Source organism: Arachis stenosperma, chromosome 7, assembly GCF_014773155.1.
Source record: "Arachis stenosperma cultivar V10309 chromosome 7, arast.V10309.gnm1.PFL2, whole genome shotgun sequence".
In the NCBI taxonomy this organism is placed as follows: Eukaryota; Viridiplantae; Streptophyta; class Magnoliopsida; order Fabales; family Fabaceae; genus Arachis; species Arachis stenosperma.
The window spans coordinates 65,046,181-65,052,721 of record NC_080383.1 but is presented as its reverse complement, the minus strand read 5'-3'; the positions used below and the strand labels follow the sequence as shown (position 1 = coordinate 65,052,721).

The window sequence follows — 6,541 nt, the reverse complement described above, 5'->3', positions numbered from 1 at the left end:
AAGTATCTCTATCTTTATGCTTTATTCATATATCATCCATAACCATTTGAATCTTCCTGACTGAGATTTACAAGGTGACTATAGCTTGCTTCATACCAACAATCTCCGTGGGATCGACCCTTACTCGCGTAAGGTTTATTACTTGAACGACCCAGTGCACTTGCTGGTTAGTTGTGCGAAGTTGTGATAAAGAGTTGAGATTGCAATTGAGCGTACCATGTGTATGGCACCATTGATGATCACAATTTCGTGCACCAGGTGCTTAAGTGTGAGTTTATGTGCTAGAATCCATCCAAATTGAGTCAAAATATATCATCAAAAATGGACTCATCAATTCCTCCACACTTAAATAATAGCATGTCCTCATGCTAAACCAACAAGGAGAACGATAAAAAGGGGTAATCAACTTATTAAATGCAACTATCTATATGCATGCAAGTATGTCTATATACTATCTATAGCTATATATCTATCTATACTATAGTATCTATATGAAATTGGTGAAAACAAACAAACGAATTCCCAAGCAAGTATAGACAAATTGGGCAAAGAAAGGAAATAATCCAATGCAAGCAAGATCTAAAGAATTGATTCAAGTTTCAAAAAGAAGCAACTTGCAAGAGTGCTCGATAAGAGGTATGGAAATATAGAGCTGAGTAATTGAACCCTCACTAGGTGTGTATACACTTTAATCACTCCGTGTCTACGAGTCAATTCACTCAAATCTCCTCTAATCATGCTTTCAAGGATTTGCTTTTCATATAACAATCAACAAACAAGTGATGCATGAATACAATTATCATGAGGACTTATTAGGCTTGTAATGGGGTTAGGGTCAAGGTGGGATAGATATGGCCAAGTGGACTAAATTCAATTGAATCCTTGATTAGTTTAAGTATCCAACTCAACCTTTATCAATCCAATAACAAAGATATACAATCCTAACTTCCCATCATTTCTTTTTCACAAACATTCATGTATGCTTTTCTTTCACATCACATATGCATCTCTTATTCACTCTTCTTTTCTTTGGGGCAACTTTCATCCTCCCCTTTTTTTATGAAATAAATGCATATGGTTTAGTAGTTCATACATGATTGTTCCCATTTTCCAACATTTTCAATGAATACCAAAAATAAATATTTTCTCTACCAATGCTTCCCAAAATTCCCCCATGATACACGAAAACTTGTCTCACAACAAATTTCCTACCAGCAAGTGCACCGGATTGTCGTCAAGTAAAAACTCACTATAGAGTGAGGTCGAATCTCACAGGGATTGGTTGGTTGAGCAACGTTAATTGGAGAATTGTTCTAGTTGAACTGAATCACAAATTGAATGTATGTAGCAGAATGTAAATTGGCGGGTGATGAGCGGATAATTTATACGCTTTTTGGCATTGTTTTTAGGTAGTTTTTAGCATGTTTTAGTTACTTTTTATTATATTTTTATTAGTTTTTATGCAAAAATTACATTTTTGGACTTTACTATGAATGTGTGTATTTTTTTGTAATTTCAGGTATTTTCTTACTGAAGTTGAGGGAGCTGAGCAAAAATCTGATTCAGAGGCTGAGAAAAGACTACATATGCAGATGGATTCTAACCTCCCTGCACTCAAACACGTTTTTCTGGAGCTACAGAAGTCCAATTGGCGCGTTCTCAATTGGAATGGAAAGCTAACATCTTGGGCTTTCCCGCAATGTATAATAGTTTATACTTTGCCCGAGATTTGATGGCCCAAACTGGCGTTCAATGCCAGCTAGACACCTTTTTTCTGGCGTAAAACACCGGAATTGGCACCAGAACTAGAGTTAAACGCCCAAACTGGCATCCAAGTTGACGTTTAACTCTAGAAAAGACCTATGCACGTGTAAAGCTCAATGCTCAGCCCAAGCACACACCAAGTGGGCCCCGGAAGAGGATTTCTGCACTATCTGCACTTAGTTACTTATTTTCTATAATCCTTAGTAACTAGTTTAGTATAAATAGGACTTTTTACTAGTCGAAACTTATGCCATTTTTCACATTTGAGAGGCTGGCCATTCGGCCATGCCTAGACCTTTTTCTTTTATGTATTTTCCAACAGTGGAGTTTCTACACCTCATAGATTAAGGTGCGGAGCTCTGCTGTTCTTCATGAATTAATGCAAGTACTATTGTTTCTCTTTTAATTCACGCTTACTTCTTCTCCAAGATATACTCTCGTACTTAATTTAGTTAAGTCAGAATGAAGGGGTGACCCGTGACAATCACCCACTATCTTCGTTACTCGCTTAGCCAAGATCCGTGTGCCTGACAACCATAAGCGATCTACATGATGTTCAACGTAGTCATTGGATGACAGTCGGAGTATAGTTTCTTGGGTCTCTGATCCACGGATTTGACTTGCCTCTCCTGACAACAGAGTATTCAAATCCGTGAGATTAGAACCTTCGTGGTAGAGGCTAAAACCAATTGGCAGCCTTCCCGAGATTCGAAAAGTCTAAACCTTGTCTGTGGTATTTCGAGTAGGATCTGGGACGGAATGACTATAACGAGCTTCAAACTCACGAATGTTGGGCGCAGTGACTGTGTGCAAAAGGATAGAGAGATCCTATTCCGACACAAGTGAGAACCGACAGATGATTAGCCGTGCGGTAGCTGTGCCTGATATTTTTCATCCAAGATGAGAGATCCGACAGTTGATTAACCGTACAGAAACCATACCTGGACCATTTTCACTGAGAGGACAGATGGTAGCCATTGAAAACGGTGATCCACCAACATACAACTTGCCATGGAAGGGAGCATGCATGATTGGATGAAGACAATAGGAAAGCAGAGATTTAGAAGCAACAAAGTATCTCCAAACGCTTATCTGAAATTCCCACCAATGAATTACATAAGTATCCTTATTTTAATTTACATTTTATTTATCTTTCAATTATCAAAACTCATAACCAATTGAATCTGCCTGACTAAGATTTACCGGATGACCAATAGCTTGCTTCAAGTCGGCAATCTCCGTGGGATCGACCCTTACTCACGTAAGATTTATTACTTGGACGACCCAGTGCACTTGCTGGTTAGTTGTATCGGAGTTGTGAAAAGTGTGATCACAATTCTGTGCACCAAGTTTTTGGTGCCGTTACCGGGGATTGTTCGAGTTTGGACAACTGACGGTTCATCTTGTTGCTTAGATTAGGTAACCTTCTTTCTTATTTCAACCTTTATTTTCTTTGCAAAAAGTTTTAAAAAAAAATTGTGTTTCTTGTTTGAGTCTTGTGTCAAATTTTAAGTTTGGTGTCAACTGCAATTTTTTTTAATTTAATTTTCTTAGAATTTTCGAAAATTCATGCATTATGTTCTTCATGATCTTCAAGTTGTTCTTGATGATTTTCCTTATTTGATCTTTAATTTTTCTTGTTTTGTGTCTTTTCTTGTTTTTCTGGTGCATTTTCGAATTGTTAGTGACCATAGTACAAAAGTTCTTAAGTTTGGTGTCTTGTATGTCTTTCTTTTCTTAAATATTTTCAAAAATATGTTCTTGATGTTCATCATGATCTTCAAAGTGTTCTTGGTGTTCATCTTGACATTCAAAGTGTTCTTGCATGCATTATTTGTTTTGATCTTAAATTTTTATCTTTTGTTTCATTTTGTTGTTTTTCTCTCTCCTCATTAAAAATTCAAAAGTAAAAAAATATCTTTTCCTTATTCTTCTCATAATTTTCAAAATTTTGAGTTGACTTGGTCAAAAATTTTTAAAATTTAGTTGTTTCTTGTTAGTCAAGTCAAATTTTCAATTCAAAAACTTTATCTTTTTAAATCTTTTTCAAAATCAATTCTTTTGCATTTTTTTCATGATTTTCGAATTTCATTCTTAAAATTTTTCAAAATCTTTTTCATTTTTTTAATGTTTTCAAAAATTTTAAAACTAATTTTTCAAAAATCTTTTTCTTAATTTTATTTCATATTTTCGAAAATCCTTGCTAACAATTAATGTTTTGATTCAAAAATTTCAAGTTTGTTACTTTCTTGTTAAGAAAGGTTCAATCTTTAAATTCTTGAATCATATCTTTTAGTTTCTTGTTAGTCAAGTCATCAACTTTAATTTTAAAAAACAAATCTTTTCAATTTCTTTTTCAATTCTTTTTCAAAATAAATTTCAATCATATCTTTTTAAAATTTTAATTTCAAAATATTTTTCTAACTTCTTATCTTTTCAAAATTTATTTTCAAATCTTTTTCAACTAACTACTTGACTTGTTTGTTTTAATTTTAAAAAGTTTACTATTTCTTATCTTTTTCAAAACCACCTAACTACTTTTCCACTTCTAATTTTCGAAAATCACTAACCACTTAACTAATTGTTTTAGTTTTTAATTTTCTTGTATTTCTTTTTCAAATTTTTGAAACTAATTTAATTAATAAAATAAAAATAAAAATATTTTTCTTTTCCCTCTTCTTAAAATTCGAATATTCTCTCTCTCATCTCTTTCTATTTATTTTATTTATTTACTAACATTTCTCTTCAACTCATCTAATAATTCGAACCCTCTCCCTCTCTCTGTGTTCGAATTTTTCTTATTCTCTCTCTACCTCATTCTTCTATTCTTCTTTTCCTCTGACACATAAAGGAATCTCTATATTGTGACATAGAGAATTCCAATACTCTCTTTGTTCTCTTCTTTTTCATATGAGCAGGAACAGGGATAAAGACATTCTTATTGAAGTTGATCCTGAACCTGAAAGGACTCTGAAGAGGAAGCTAAGAGAAGCTAAAGCACAACATTCCGGAGAGGACCTTACAGCAAATTTTGAAAAAGAGGCAGACATGGCAGCCGAACTGAGAACAATGGTGGAGATGCAAGGAAGATGCTTGGTGACTTTACTGCACAACTTCCAACTTCTATGGAAGAAGCATCTCAATTCCTGTAATTGGAGCAAACAACTTTGAGCTTAAGTGTCAATTTGTTTCTCTAATGCAGCAGAATTGTAAGTTTCATCGACTTTTATTGAAAGATCCTCATCAGTTCTTAGTTGAATTCTTGCAAATCTATGACACTGTTAAGACCAATGGGGTTGATCTCGAGATCTACAGACTTATGCTTTTCCCCTTTGCTGTAAGAGACAGAGCTAGGATATAGTTGGACTCACAACCTAGAGAAAGCCTGAACTCTTTGAAAAAGTTGGTCAATGCTTTCTTGGCCAAATTCTTTCTACCTCAAAAGACGAGCAAGCTTAGAGTGGAAGTCCAAACCTTCAGACAGAAGGAAGGTGAATCCCTCTATGAAGCTTGGGAAAGATACAAGCAATTGATCAGAATGTGTCCTTCTGACATGCTTTCAGAATGGAGCATCTTAGGTATATTCTATGATTGTCTGTTTGAATTTTCCAAGATGTCATTGGACCACTCTGCTGGTGGATCTCTTCATCTGAAGAAAACCCCTGCAGAAGCCCAGGAACTCATTGAGATGGTTGCAAACAACCAGTTCATGTACACTTCTGAAAGAAATTCTATGAATAATGGGATAACTCAGAAGAAATGAGTTCTTGAGATTGATACTCTTAATGCCATATTGGCTCAGAACAAAATATTGACTCAGCAAGTTAATATAATTTCTCAAAATCTGACTGGATTGCAAGCTGCATCCGGCAGTACTAAAGAAGCCTCCTCTGAAGGAGAAGCTTATAACCCTGAGAATCCTACAATGGAAGAGGTAAATTACATGGGAGAATCCTATGGAAACACCTATAATCCTTCATGGAGAAATCATCCAAATTTCTCATGGAAAGATCAACAGAAGCCTCAACAAGGCTTCAATAATAATAATGGTGGGAGAAATAGGTTTGGCAATAGCAAGCCTTTTCCATCATCTTCTCAGCAATAGACAGAGAATTATAAGTAGAGCTTCTCTGGCTTAGCAACCATAATCTCTGATCTATCTAAGACCACTCTCAGTTTCATGACTGAAACAAGGTCCTCCATTAGAAATTTGGAGACACAAATGGGTCAGCTGAGTAAAAGAGTTACTGAAATCCCTCATATTACTCTCCCAAGCAATACAAAAGAGAATCCAAAGAGAGAATACAAGGCCATCAATATATCAAAAGTGGCCAAACCTATAGAGGAGGAAGATGCAGTGATTTTCAGTGAGAAAGACCTCAATGGACGTCCACTGACCACTAAGTAGTTCCCTAATCAAGAACCAAAAGAATCTGAGGCTCATATAGAGATCATAGAGATTCCACTAAACTTACTGTTGCTATTCATGAGCTCTAATGAGTATTCTTCCTCTAAAGAGGATGAAGATATTATTGAAGAGCAAGTTGCTCGGTATCTAGGAGTAATCATGAAGCTGAATGCCAAGTTAATTGGTAATGAGACTTGGGAGGATGAACCTCCATTGTTCATCAATGAACTGAATGCCTTGGTTCAGCAGAAATTACCTCAGAAGAAACCGAATCCCGGAAGGTTCTTAATACCTTGTACCATAGGCACTATGACATTTGAGAAGGCTCTGTGTGACCTGGGGTCAGGTGTAAACCTCATGCCACTTTCT

The 6,541-nt window shown here is 35.5% G+C and overlaps 1 non-coding gene across 1 annotated transcript; it reads right to left on the bottom strand.

Moving 5' to 3' along the window:
- Positions 1–5,215: 5,215 nt before the first annotated feature.
- LOC130943214 (small nucleolar RNA R71) lies at positions 5,216–5,323 on the bottom strand. The gene has a single exon (XR_009071742.1). It is a non-coding gene; the product is annotated as a small nucleolar RNA R71 (small nucleolar RNA).
- Positions 5,324–6,541: the final 1,218 nt, after the last annotated feature.